A 14,556-nucleotide genomic window follows, 5' to 3' on the forward strand; every position below is an offset into this window, starting at 1 on the left:
GAATCACACTAATCCGAATTTTCAACTGACATCAATTACAATTCAATCAAAGTCATATCTTCTGAACAATGTAGATCATCGGAATTTAAACAATCCAATTCACCCGCTTCGATCTCTCCGAAGCCAATTCTAAAATAACCCTCATCGAATGTTTATCCGATCACGTCGTCTTCGTCAACGTCTCCTTTGTATACGTCCGCTCGGGATTCTCCCATTCCCTCTGATGGACAGCCAGTGTTTATAAACCAAACCGATGTTATTGCGATAGAGACATAAAACACGAGGCACCTATCGATCAATAATCTACCAGATCGGGCGTTCTCAACTACTAGAGTTTGGTTCCGAATGTTTGCTACGAGGACAGCAGTATTCCCCGACCCAAGCATCTCCTAAAAATAGCAATGCGTTGTCGGTCGTGTGCGAACAGTTGGTGGTGCCATGCAAATTCTAACACCCGCTTATAGAATGAGGTTTGCAAAATGTCAAGATCAATTGGTGGTTGAGGTTCCGACCGACTTTTTCGAAAATTTTCTTTTGATGATAAAGTAAACGATAAGCCAAACCGATTCGATGGGCGGTTCTCAAACTTTTGTCGTTTAGGGTTTCAGATAGCCTAGCACAAAATTCGCACAATTGGACATATTTAATGTGATTATTATCATCGATGAAGACCTTGCTTGCGAAATTCTTAGGATTATTTTTTTTTAAATAACATCAGAACGCATGTTGAGGATGATGCCATCACTTGCTACTTCTATAAAATCACTGAATGTCCCGATTGTCATGAAATATGGTAGCAATAATGGGTGGATGATCAAAACATTGATATTTAATGTTTTTCGGACTAAACTAGTAACTACTCATTAAACCACACGTGCCTATTTCACCCCATCTCCCGTAATGCACATCCAAGGATAATCATTCATAAAGATGAAAAAAGTAAAAGGTTGTATCCAAGACACGACCGTAGATTTGAAGTAGGATAACGTGCTCGGTATTAATATTCGGCGACTGTTTTTGGAAAACCTTTTTTCTTCCCATCACAGAAACGCCTCGTTTTCCAACTACAAATTACGAATTTTCGTGCACAAAACGCACGGAATTTTTTATTTATTCAATAGATAATACAAACAGCGAAAATTGATTGGAGGAATTTCAGGCTAAAATTTTACAATCGCAAGATATTTGCGCACTCAATTATTCGCAAGTTGGTTTGTTTGTTCTGGTTTATTTCGTCATTAGTTAGTAAGGTCAAGGTCTTACTCACGGCCCTCCTGGATAGGACGATTTTGTCTGAAAGTGATCTAAAAATAGACACAAATGGAAACTTAACTGCCCGTACACGTCAATCCATCCAGCGGGAAAAACTTAACGAACTTCAAAGTAGATACGTGTTTTGGAATGTACCAATAGCGTACCATAGCGTACCTTCAGTGATTTTGAACGTACCTCAAAGCTTCCCGGAAAAGAAAATTTTACCGAAATCAGAACAGCTGAACGTTCGGTAAAACTTTGACCTTCATTTTAAAACATTTTCAACCATGTTTAAATTATCAAATCTTGTAATTTTAGTGGAGATTTAGTTTCAAAGTAGCAAACATACTTTGAGTTGCTGTTATTCACATCGTCGTGATTGTTCGTTGCTAAATTTGTCGATTTTGTATCACACGGGCTATCGTTATTCGTTTTTTTTTTGTTCGGTATACCTGTAATATTGTACTGGTTGTTAGTGGAAAGTGCAGTTCGTTGCGATAATCATCTAATTAGAGCATAGTTTGTGTTGTGAAAACAGTGAAAAAGTTATCCAATCAGACATATTGTAGTGTACACGCTAACTTCTGCTTACTCACCAGGTGAGTCGATCGTACTCACTTTCGTCCGATGAATCGAGTTGTCAAAAATAGAGTAAACGAGAAATGTCAAACTGAGTAAAAGCCACTCAGTCAGCAAAATCCTGGACTTGTAAAAAATGCCAGTCATGTCGGAGGAAAGCTCATAGAAAATGTTACTCAAAACCGGCTGGAATGCCTTCAGGTAAGTACGAATTGCTTAGGGAAACGGTGTTGAACCGTTTTTTGCTCCGGTAGAATGAATCCGGAGCAGGCAATTTCCATTTCCTTGAATGAAAACCAAAATAAAAACCCTCCCCACAACTGAAAATACCGGCGAGTGGATTTGACTCAGTCTACGTGAGAACGTAGTTTACTCAAAAGTGAGTCAACATAAGGCTACTCAATTTTGAGTAGCCATACTTGCCGCTGAGATGAGTACATTCGACTCAATTTTGAGTGGACCAGAATAAGCGTGTATACTGTATAGCATTGGGCGATCTTGATAATCCAATTCCTCTTTACGTATTAGAGCATCTCCACACGCTATTTCGATGCTACTCATTTTTGAGTCGAAAATCACTCAGTTCAGCCAAAAGGGAAGTTACTCAAAAATGAGTAAGCATGCTTTTACTCAAATTTGAGTAAACGTGCTAATTGATGAAACTGGGTAACGGTTACTCAGATGATGACGTCTCTTCCAACTAAGATTGCCCTTCATATTGACAACGGTCTTCAGTTCCACACATTTGGTGTCGAATCCTTCAAACTGGTCCTCTCCAACTGCATACGGCGGTCTTATACTATGGCTAGGCATTTTGGATATAACCAACCTCGCTCAAGGGGACTGAGCTTCATCCGTTTGAAGTTCACCATCTCATCGCGAATCTTCTTGAGCTTGGCTTCCCGCTCCTTATCTTCCGGAAGCTGCTGCTGTTGTACAAGCTCTCGACCTCGAATAATCGGCGCTGACAATCCTGGCCATACAATGTTGGCCTTACCGAAACCAAGCACCTGTCCTTTGTTCAAATCCTTAGGAGTAATACGTCCGGATCCCTTGCCTCGTCTTCGTTGCTTGCCGGCATTACTAACCGAAATGATTTATGTCAGAACCATTTACCCAGAATCTGGGTAGATTCCACTCATCGGAGCAAAACTCATCACTCACTTTTTGACAACTCTATACAGCATACAAAAATGAGTGCGATCTACCCAGTCACTGAGTAGTCTCGAAATAGCGTGCACCGCTGTTTCTAAATCACTTTTGGAAACTGAGTCAGCATGACTTCCGCCTGTGACCAATGCGCGAAACCAGTTAAAGGCGATGAAGAATCCACCTAAAGTGCGGGTGCAGTTTCGAACGCCTTTGGATACGGTTGTGTTTTAAGTTTGTTCTCTGTTTTGTGCGTGCGTTCGCTTTCATAGTTTTCGGCTGCAATTGCCGGATTATAGCTGGCGCTCTGCCTCCCGGACGTTTATACGTGTGTGATTGGTAGTTTTCTCGCTTTCCGGGAAGTGTTAGAATAGAGAAAGAAAACGTGATTCAACATGTTTGCAAGCATCAGAAGAGATGTCGCGATCTGCGTTGTTTGATTTTCTCCCGGACCAGAAATTAGTGGCATCGCGAGTGATAATTTTTAATTTCAGTTTATTTACGCGCTGCAAGGTGCGTGAAAGAGCTCGGCACATGCGGTGTTGATGTTGGCTAGCTTGTAACTTTTTTGGTTGTGTTTTCCAAAGAAATTGATCGAAATTGTACCAAAAGTGCTTCTGAACGTGTTTCGCAGTTGGGTGTGGTGAAATTCGTGAATTCGCGGTTTATGGTCAGTGAAAATTCCGTGTCACAAAATTGCTCACCGAGTTTCCTTGTTTTGCCGTTCGACGACGACGGGTTTGCGAGAGAAAAATAAGCATCGGGAATTTGCTCCCGGATGTATTGATTTGGTGAGTACGTTCCAGTTGAAGATTGTTCTTATACATATCTCGATTGCATTTTCGAGGGGACGTTCGGAGAGCTTTGAGATTTAGGCGTTGTTGCATTTGCGGGCAGATGAGTTGGTCGCCGGTAAGGGCCAGCAAGTGATGCCAGCAGATGAATCAAGAGGTATTCGAAACAAAATTGATAAGAAATGTCAATTCAAATCGATTTAATACAGTTGAACAAATTTCTAAACTATGTACGTGCCAGATTTGGAAATAATATTTTTTTCAATCTGGAAGTGTGTTTATGATACCATTATCCATTTGATAAAGGTAGGGTGAACATGCGGGGCTTATTGTAAGTAAAAGTGACCTCGGAGTGGTCGTGAATTACCAGGCATTCTGAAATGGGTCACTGGAGCTGCAATAGAGCTAACACCTTCTAACTCCCGGACTAAACCTGCTTTAATTTAAGGGTAATAAAAAGCAGTTTTCTTACATAATAACACTGCCGGACAGTGGGGGTTAGATTGTACACACACACACACACCTCAAAGCTTCCCGGAAAACCCGTGTCCCGCTGGATAGACATACGTTTTCAGCAATGACCTAGCCGATCAACTAGATTTCTACGGAAATGTGACGTACCAAATGCGTGCTTTACGAATCTTTACTTCATTTTTAACGTTCCTCTTTTTTTCACTTAATTGCTTATCCTAAACTTTTTAAATCGGGTTATATATGAATTCTGGGCACGGAATTGGATTCCTCGAAAAATTTAAGCCCGATTTCATCTAAAAAACATCATACTTAAGAGGATTCTAGCCAATTTGAGGACCAAAAACGGTCTTTTTTATTTGCATCCTGTAAAAATATACTAATTTCGAACAAAACCGTTAATTTCACGAATAATTATGGAGACGCATGGTGCTGCTTGGGCCTCCCTTAGCTCAGTCGGTAAAGGCGCAGCTACAAAGCAAGACTATTCTGGAGATGGCTGGGTTTAATTCCCGGTACGGTCTAGGAATTTTTCGGGTTGGAAAATTTCTTGACTTCCCTGGGCATAAAAGTATGATTGGACTTGCCACACAATTATACCAATGCAAAAATGGTACAGGCATTGAAAGCTCTCAATCAATAACTGTGGAAGTGCATCTAGAACACTAAGTTAAGAGCACGCAATAAGCTAATATGCGATATACAAAAAGCTTGCAATGCGAAGAAGAAGAAAACGGCGCCGGTGGTGTAGTGGTAAGCGTGATTACCTCTCACCCCAGCAGGCCTGGGTTCAATCCCAGTCGGCGCCGCCGGGATGTTCTGAGGCATAACATCTCTGATCACGCCTTCCTTCGGATGGGAAGTAAAGCCGTTGGTCCCCGGTTCATGAGTTGATGGGTCGATAGGTAGGGTCCAGGTGTGGGTGCTGCCTTCCTGGCGCGTCGGTAGCATTGGTGCTCAGCACGGAAAACAAGATCGACGGAAAAAACAAACCAAAGGAAAAAAAAGAAGAAGAAGAAGACGGTGCTGCTTGAAAAACTCCATCATGAGAAATGCCTTGATAACTTTCTGATCGGTCATGACCAACGTACCTAACTGGAATTCACTTTCTGGTAGAATTTACCAGTGATTTAAATAAAATATTAATATAAAAAAGCAAAAAAAGGTTATGTTCCATTTAATTACACTTAATTAATTTTGGTATCCATGACTATACGTTTTTCGACTACAATGTGCAGCTTGTTTTGCTGTTTTATTTAGCATTCCGCTAACAACCCAATTTCATTACTTCATTATGATGGCCTTTGGGATTTTCCTTATTAGAGAGTTGTATAGATTTTTATCCTTTAGTTTACTTAAATCTTTGGTTTTGATTAGTTAGGTAGGTTCCGATTCAACAGATTGTAGTTTCATTTTTATACCTATGATCTTGACTTTTTTACCTAAGGGATGAGTACTTAAGGTGGTTAGATTTTGATAAGTTATTTAGTAGGAATGACACTGATGAAGACTGCAAATTGTAGTCGAAATACGTATTTGCCATGGATACAAAAATGAATTAAATGGAATTAAATATAAGATAACCTTTTTTGCTGATTTATTTAAGCATTTCGCTAACAGCCCAAATTCATTACTTCAAAAAAATTAATATTATTTAAAAAATTCCATTTTTTTCGATGGTACATTAGAAAAAAAAACCTGATCAAATGATCAGATATGTTTCAGAAATTATTTTTGAATATCCATGGAACACTTCCAGATCGGTAATGACCAACGTACCTAAAGTGGGTATGCCTTATGGTAAATCAGCACAAGTGTCAACGCTGCTAAAAGAGTAAGAGTGAGAGAGAGTACAAGAGCATTCAATAATGACAACATTGAATAATCCACTTCCGCACGCTCCACGCACCGACAGAGATATCTGATCATTTGATCGGGTTTTCTCTAATATTTTATCGAAAAAATGGAATTTTTAAATAATTTAATTTTTTTATTTAAATCACTGGTAAATTCTATCAGAAAGTGAATTCCAGTTAGGTGCGTTGGTCATGACCGATCAAAAAGCGTTACAGAGATGTTCAGGAATAATTTCTGAAACATACCTGATCATTTTATCAGGTTTTTTCTAATGTATCTTTGAAAAAAAATGGAGTTTTTAAAATAATATTTTTTTTTATTTAAATCACTGGTAAATTTTATCATAAAGAGAATTCCAGTTAGGTACGTTGGTCATGATCGATCAGAAAGTTATCAAGGCATTTCTCATGATAGATTTTTCCAAGCAGCACCGTGCGTCTCCATAATTATTCATGAAATTAACGGTTTTGTTCGAAATTAGTATATTTTAAAGGATGCAAATAAAAAAAAAAAACAGTTTTTGGTCCTCAAATTGGTTATAATGCACTTAAGTATAATGTTTTTTTATATCAAATCGGGCTTGAATTTTCATGGAATCCAATTACGTGCCAAGAACTCATATATAAACCGATTTAAAAAGTTAAGTATAAGCATTTAAGTGAAAATAAGAGGTACGTTAAAAATGTATTACAGATTCGTAAAGCACGCATTTGGTACGTCACATTTCCGTAGAAATCTGGTCGATCGACTTGGTCATTGCTGAAATCGTATGTCTATCCAGCGGGACACGGATTCTCCGGGAAGCTTTGAGGTACGTTCAAAATCCCTGAAGGTACGCTATGGTACGCTATTGGTACATTCCAAAACACGTACACATGACAAACATTGCACGTGAAAATTTAACATTACTTTTCTGACAGTTCCGCGAACTTGTTTACATTTTAGAAATCCTCTTGGCTATCAAACAATAGAGGTGCTTATTTTTGGATTTTGATGACTATTAGATTCGCGCTTTTTCAAAGCACACGTTCTGATCAGTTTTCGAGCACAATTACAGCACAGACAAACAGATGCTATACTTAATTTTAGATCATCGCACACGCATTAGACGTTGAGTTTATTGTAGGATTCCGTGTTGGTTGTTGAAACGAAGGCGTGTCATTTTGGGCGAAAAACTTTAGCTGTGAATCATTTGCCGAGTTAAATTTGACCCGTGGTTAAAATTACATTTTGAGAGTTATTTTTCATGTTCAAAAATCCCACAGTTAGCAAGCCTATTTTCCACCGATGGCTCGTGGGGTGCCCTTAGTGAGATCCGGGACGATGTTTTGAAGGAAAAATTACGTCTATTTGTTTGGGATTTTAGCTTACGATTCAAGAATCCGGCCTTGCTGTTCGTTTAGGTTTCTGATTGAATTTTCTGAGTATTCCTAGCTGCATCATAAATTTCATCTAATTTTAATATATTTTCCTCGAATCACATTTTGCTTGTTTTTTTCCCCGTAATTTTTGGTTTCGGTTTTTGGTAAACTCTCATTTTGCATCATCTGATGCTTTTCTTGTTTCTTGGAGGAATAGAGAATATGAACCTGAAACCAATTAATTAAGAGATTTTTTGACGCAAGATTACGTCTGTGATTCTATATGGGTGTACACTTTGTGAAAACCAAAAATGGAACATGTAACGAAATTATGCAAGATTTTGAACGTTAATAACTCTGGTAGCTCTAGACGAATTTCAATAATTTCATTACCAATCAAACAGAAATATTTGTATGCATCGATAGCATTGCCTTCGAATGTTGATTTTCAACAATCAGCTATTGAAAAAAATGGTAAATGCAAGCATTGTCCAATAGCGTCGAAATAACTAACAAATCCACCAATTACGTACATGCATATGCTGCCTCCTCAACACTGTCATCAGAGAGTTACGGTCTTACTCCTCTTGCCCTCGATTACTCCACACTTACTCTCCACACCTACATAAAGTACTTTCCTTATACTCAATAAATGGGTTGTAACACTTTGCCATATGACTCCACCCCCTGCAATCTTAACAAGCACTTGACATACTTTTCTAAACATATTCTGCATGCACGGCTAATGAGAACGACTCAAAATTGAGTAAAAGTTACTCATATTTGAGTTCAGGTTACTCAAATTCATGAAAACGTAGGTTACTCATAGAATGAGTAAATTCTCTATGGAAAATTTCTCGAATATGACGAAAACTGATTGTGGTTTTAGTCTGTCTACTAGTACATTTGTAGCCTGAGTATTTTATTTTTTTTTTATTTTCGCCATATTCAAGAAGTTTTCCCAGAGTGACCTACGTTTTAGCGATTATGAGTAATCTGAACCAGTCATGTAAGCGGTCACCATAGTCGACACATTTTCTGTGATAATCAACTGCCTTTGCTTCCAACACTTGCAAAACAAGCTATCAAATTACAGTACTAAACTTAAATGTCATATGACAGGCTCTGTCATACGGCACTGTCGCCGAAGACCGTCACGAATTTTTGTATTTTAGTTTTGCTCATAATAAGAGCTGCTGATGTTGTGCTTGTGTGTATTCTGAAAATAGCAAGCAATGATGTCCTAGTAATAACATTTCTGATCAGAAATGGTTTAATTGACACCAAATTGAGGAATTAGAACGAAATCATACATGTCATATGAAAGTTATTTGATAATTTTCTTTTTGCTCGAAAGTTGTTCTACTGTTTGTGTTGAGTAAGAGAGACGACGGTAGAGCATGAGAGTAAGGACTTGTGCACAATGCATTAACTTCAGGGTTTTTGACAGATAATGCATGGGCTAACTGTCAAAAAACCTGAAAAATTATCCATTGTGCGCCAGCCTTAAGAATACAAATAGTCTGTGACGCACGACAACGAAGCAAGTGTAGTAAAAAATGTCAAAAGTTTCAACCCCAGATCTGATCTCAAATGTGGGTAACATTTTTTGTCCATGCGATTGTACACCGCCGAAAATATTTTAATCGGCGCACAGGTCTAGTTTGGCTACGGACTTCGCTCGGGACTTTTATTCCGGGTCAGCTGCTGCTTCAACCAGAATACAATGGGTCCTGGTTGGGTGATGGAAACAACAAAGAGGGCAGGTATTACCATAAAGCACTACTAGATTTGGTTCCGGGGTCTATAATCGTTTTATGGGTGATTAGGCCTACCTGGTTCGACTTTCGTCAATTTAGTAATATAAATTGAGATTATAGTCACTTTTCCACTACACTGTGCACAACTTGTCTTATGAACTTTGATGTAGTTTCGAGATGTTTCTCAATTGAGGTGCTACGTGGAAATTAACATTCCATCACTAATAGCACCACCAGTAGCCTCTCCCTTCCTGATATAACATTTTTTTTGTAGTCTTTTGTCTCCTCTGTGGTAATGCATTTAGTTCTGCAGCAGCTTTTCCCAAGGGTATCGGTTTTTGTGTAGTGTGGTGTAATAAATTGTGTTCTTACGTTATCAATTTGAATTTGTTTCTTGAGTGTGTATGCAATTAATTTAATCGTAGCTAGGCTTTTATTTACGAATTCTTTAATATAGTTGCATATAATATTCAATATGTAAATAAATAAACAATAAACACGTAACAACAATACAAATTTTACAATTGAACTACTTTTTGACTGACAAACAAGTTATATTATGTCCTACCGGTAACACCCTCAAAGAGTGACGGTCTTATCCGCACATGTTAATATAAGCCAATTTTCATCAAGTTTTTTTAATCAACGTTGATTGATGAAATATAAATTTTAGTGCATTAATAAGGCATTGATTTTATGGAGAACTATCCAAATGAAACTTTTGTATAGAAATTAAAGCAATCTTAGCTCACTGGTAATTTTAAAGCAAATCTGGATTAAATGAACAATAAAAACCGGTCGTCTGTCATGATGCCGTCTTGGGCATTGTTTGTGAGTAAAATTAGCCATATATAAGTTTCTACATCCAATTTGCGACAAATGTGCCACTAGGGATATTACAAGTGAACCATTATGTGATTTTCAGTGTTTCATGAAGTTGTTTTGATACGATAAGATATTGCATTTCTTAGGTTGCATTTTTTCTCTCAAGCCACCGAGCTCAGTCGAATTTCCTAATCGAACCCAATGTTGAATATTTATTATTGATGATACACGATGCATCCGGTAAAATGTGTAACGGCAAACTTGCAATGTTTGATAAATCATAGCTCAACCATTAATTGACAAATAAAAAATTTATAATTACCGTTTGAAACAACAACTCTTGTTTTGCATTCCGAAAATATCTCATCACTGTAAAATATATGAAAATCGAGAATCTGCGAATTTGAGAACAATTAGTTTTAAGGAACATAAGTTATTCATCATTTATCGAGTTTTGCATATTTAACTAAGGGGACTAACTTTTACTAAGTTTTAAGAGAACTAATCGCATTTATTGTTAAAACGTAGATTGTACAACGCAATACTAATTATTGTGGAGTAATAAATAATCATTCCTACCTCACTATCTGCCTTCATCTACATAGATGCTCCTCGTGGCATGGCATGATTCACCAAAACAACCGTAAATAAGTATGTCAAGCTCATCACAATAAACACCCACCGACCGCTGTTTCCCATAATGAAACTATCCCACTAAATAGCAATGATTTATGAGGTCACACATAATTTCAAAGTCGCAAATTTCACACCCTCGCTAAAATCTTCAATAATCTTCACCGACCGACATAAGGGAAAAAACAGTATCCGAAACCCGGATTCACTTACCAGCAAGTGTGCAACGCTGCTCAATCGGTTACAAACCGAGTTTTCTTCTTGGCTAAACGTCCCTCCTTGACGGCAAATATATCGGTTCCATCTGGTGTACTTTCAGCTGGGATAAGATCTGCCACAGAGAGCGCAGACTACGCTGCTTAAATTACAGAATGCACTCTCCCAGATGCACGTTGTAAGCGCTGCTGTTGATTGATTCACACTTTCACGCTGAATTTAAACTTCCTCTCTACGAAATTTCACAACTATCACTAGCACTTGGGACGGCACCCGAACTTAATTCAATTAGAAGCCACTCAATTCAGAGATCCACTTGAAGCTGACAACCAGGCAACCGGTGGTGGCTGGCTGGCTGACCTGTCAAGAATCACGTTCCTCCAACTCGGGTTCTGGGATGATTGATTGCCCTTGACTACCACCGTCGTCGACGAAAATATATATATATATTCAAACCGTTTTCCACTCCCGATCTGTGATAGATGGAGGTAATAAATTTCGCATCTATTATGCGTCACCATCCGGCGAATTGATTTAATCTTCCACTAATCACTTTTTCTAGGGAAAGTTTTTCCCCTCCCGTTTTCAAACAGACAAACTCTTCCGATTAAATCCTTTTCTTTGTGGGGCACAGCACTTTGCAAATCCGATTTCGGTTCACGAAAAGCACTCTCACGTGATTCTTTTGAAAACTTTTCCCACTTTACAGATGGCTTGGTCGGATTTGGGCCCGCATCAGTTCCGGAGCTGAGCTAACTTCGCAGTTCAAAAGATTTCATCGCCATTTACCCTAAATTGCTTCACAACGGCGTTATTTAATTTGCCTGACAGGTTTCACTTTCGATTACATGGGTTTTCGTTAACAACACATGGAACAAGCGGACGACTGACCGAGGATCATTACATCACTCACAACACACGGACGGCGGGTTTGAAGTCCTTTCTTCGCAAAATAGCCTCCAAACAACCTTCGGTTCTTCTGGTTATCCTTTATTCGGCTTCTTCTTTTGAAGAATCCTCAATTTTTCATCATCCAAACAAACATCACAGGAGGGAAAGAAAGGCTTAGGCCTATCAAGAGTGTCATGTAGCGCCTCCAGCATTGACCTCGGCGAGAGCCACCGGCCTCAAGCGAGCCAATAAACACAGCACAGATCAAAAGAAAATCCTCACACCTTTGGGGGGCAACTCGGGAAACAGCGGTTTCTGCTAGTGGAAAACTCGACTGTACGCGACGAAGTTCAAACGGATACTGAACTTGAAAACCGACTATGCTGCTCTGACGGAGATCGAGTCCACAACCACAGAATCTCACTTGGTGGGTGGCACGGCGGCGGCGGCGACGATGACGGCGACGGCGAGCCCCTCAAAAGGAAGAAGGTTGGCTTGACGCGTCCGCGCTCGCCATTCACAGATTTGTAAACAGCTGGTCGTAGCGATAACAGGGTCTCGCTCGGTGCCGTCGCATCGTAGCATGCAGGAACGAATGAACCACGACGACGGAGACAACGACGACGACGACGACGACGACGACGACGACGACGACGACGACGACCACGAGCCATGTGGTTGCTTGGTACCTACGGAATGTTTTCATCGTTGGACTACGGAAATGAACTCGATGGGGATGATGACAACAATAACACAAGGAGGTTCATGCGCAATGCAATGCAACACAGTTTGTTGCGTGTTGCAAGTGGGTGGTGGGTGGCTGGATATATAGTTGTAGCGTGACAAATTTCGTGTTTTCGTCGAACTCACGTGTAGCAGATTTTCGCGCCATTTATGATTTAGTGTTATGTCACCTAAATGTACATGAATTTTGTAGATAGTTTGTAGTTTTTAAACAATGTTTCTTGATTGAGTGATGGAGATCGGCGTGCCCGAGCCATTTAATTAGTGGGGATAGTTAATCAATAGGATGGGAGACGTCTCATATGTTAGGCGCTACTGAGGGGCATATGGATTTAAGCTTAGAGAAATAATTATAATAAGGAGCTCACTTAATAATTTCCCGAACAAAATAATTTCAACATTGTCATGATCGCAATCTATTGATAAACGGGTGAAGCTTTTTGTTCCTGCCTTGTGCATTTTGTGTTCGTACTGTGCGCATGCATATTAATTACCAGCACATTTTCTTTGACAATGAAAACCGAGATGACAACTTGATCAGCTGGAAGTTAAACTCGATTGATTTTAGAAAAAGGTCATATCTTCATTTGTCGATCAAATAATCGATTAACTTAATTCGCTTTCTACCGCTATCTGAGCGATGGATTTGCAATACTGATACATGCAATCAACAGTTCAAGGTTGGAGCTTTTGATTGCGTTAGTAAATATTGCAAATCCATCGCGGTTGCGGTAGAAACCGAATAAATTTAATCGATTCTCTTCATTAACTTTCTCTTTCGTTAATAACTCAGCTGCAAAATTTTTCCCTGTGGTATTTGATGTTTTGGACGTTAGTAAGAACCTTCTTTGTCAAATTATGCATGTATGTATATACAATCCAACTTTCATTGTCCGGCAGTGTTTTTATGGAAGAAAAATTTTTGCAATATAATCTATTATTATCTTATACTGATCCCATTGCAAAAAAATTAGCCCGGAATTTGAAAGGTCATAGCTCTGTTGAGATTCAGTAACCCATTTCAGAATGCCTAGTCACTCACGTCCATTCCGAGATTACTTTCACTTTCAACAAGCCCCGCATACACGTAGTACCGATATAAAATGTATATTGGTACTGCCACACTTCCATCATCAAAGCAATTCCTGCTTTGTAGATAGCACGTATTTAGTAGGATGCATTTCATATTTTTATATCTAGTTGTAATAAGCTAGATCTCACCGCTTATGTATTGCGTCCTCGACACGGAAGCATCGTAGACTAACCTGCAAAATCATCTTTCCCGGTTATTGTCCATTGTTATTATACGCCAATACCAAATAGGCGTAAAAAGACACGGCAAACGTTGCTTCCGGTAGTGTAAAGGGCGAACACGAAATTATTGCGACACCGAAAATGTCATGCCAATTTTCTTATAATGTTTAGAATCAAACCAAAATTTTAGAGTAGTTTTATATATATATTTACTTCAAAAATCAAAAGAAAAGTTAATCGATGGAGCCTTGAGTGTAAAATTGAACGCATTTTCGCTTGATGCCCTCCATCAAAGTCTTTACAGTGTCATCCGGTACCAGTTTCTCAGTTTTTTTTTTCCATTTTCCTAACATGTCCTTCTCGTCTTTGACTGTCTTCTTGCTCTTCCGAAGTTCCCGCTTCATTATTGCCCAGTACTGCTCCACCGGGCGTAGCTCCGGACAGTTTGGCGGATTCATGTCCTTTGGAACAAAATGGACAGAATTGGCCTCATACCACTCCAGGACACTTTTAGAATAGTGGCATGATGCCAAATCTGGCCAAAATAGCGGAGCTTCGTCGTGTTGCTGCAAGAACGGCAAAAGGCGCTTCTCGAGGCACTCAGATTTGTAGATCTCGCCATTTACTGTGCCCTTTGTCACGAAAGGCTCACTCCTCAGTCCGCAAGAGCAGATGGCCTGCCAAATGAGATATTTGGAGGCGAACTTCGACATTTTCTTCTTCTTAAATTTGTCGTCCACATCGAACTTGCTCTTGCCGGTGAAAAAC

At 39.2% G+C, this 14,556-nt stretch overlaps 1 protein-coding gene across 2 annotated transcripts in view; it reads right to left on the minus strand.

The window, feature by feature from the left end:
- TrissinR (Trissin receptor) overlaps window positions 1-12,126 on the minus strand; it is a 232,469-nt gene extending 220,343 nt beyond the window's left edge. For both annotated transcript variants that reach the window (XM_065222853.1, XM_065222852.1), the window contains exon 1: window positions 10,897-12,126. The gene's annotated coding sequence lies outside the window, so the exon portion shown is untranslated. The remainder of the gene's footprint in view (window positions 1-10,896) is intronic.
- Between the last annotated feature and the right edge of the window lie 2,430 nt (window positions 12,127-14,556).

The sequence above is a fragment of the Ochlerotatus camptorhynchus genome, unplaced genomic scaffold (assembly GCF_037179485.1).
Source record: "Ochlerotatus camptorhynchus isolate MF236.1 unplaced genomic scaffold, CSIRO-AGI_Acam_v1.1 ptg000179l, whole genome shotgun sequence".
NCBI lineage: Eukaryota > Metazoa > Arthropoda > Insecta > Diptera > Culicidae > Ochlerotatus > Ochlerotatus camptorhynchus.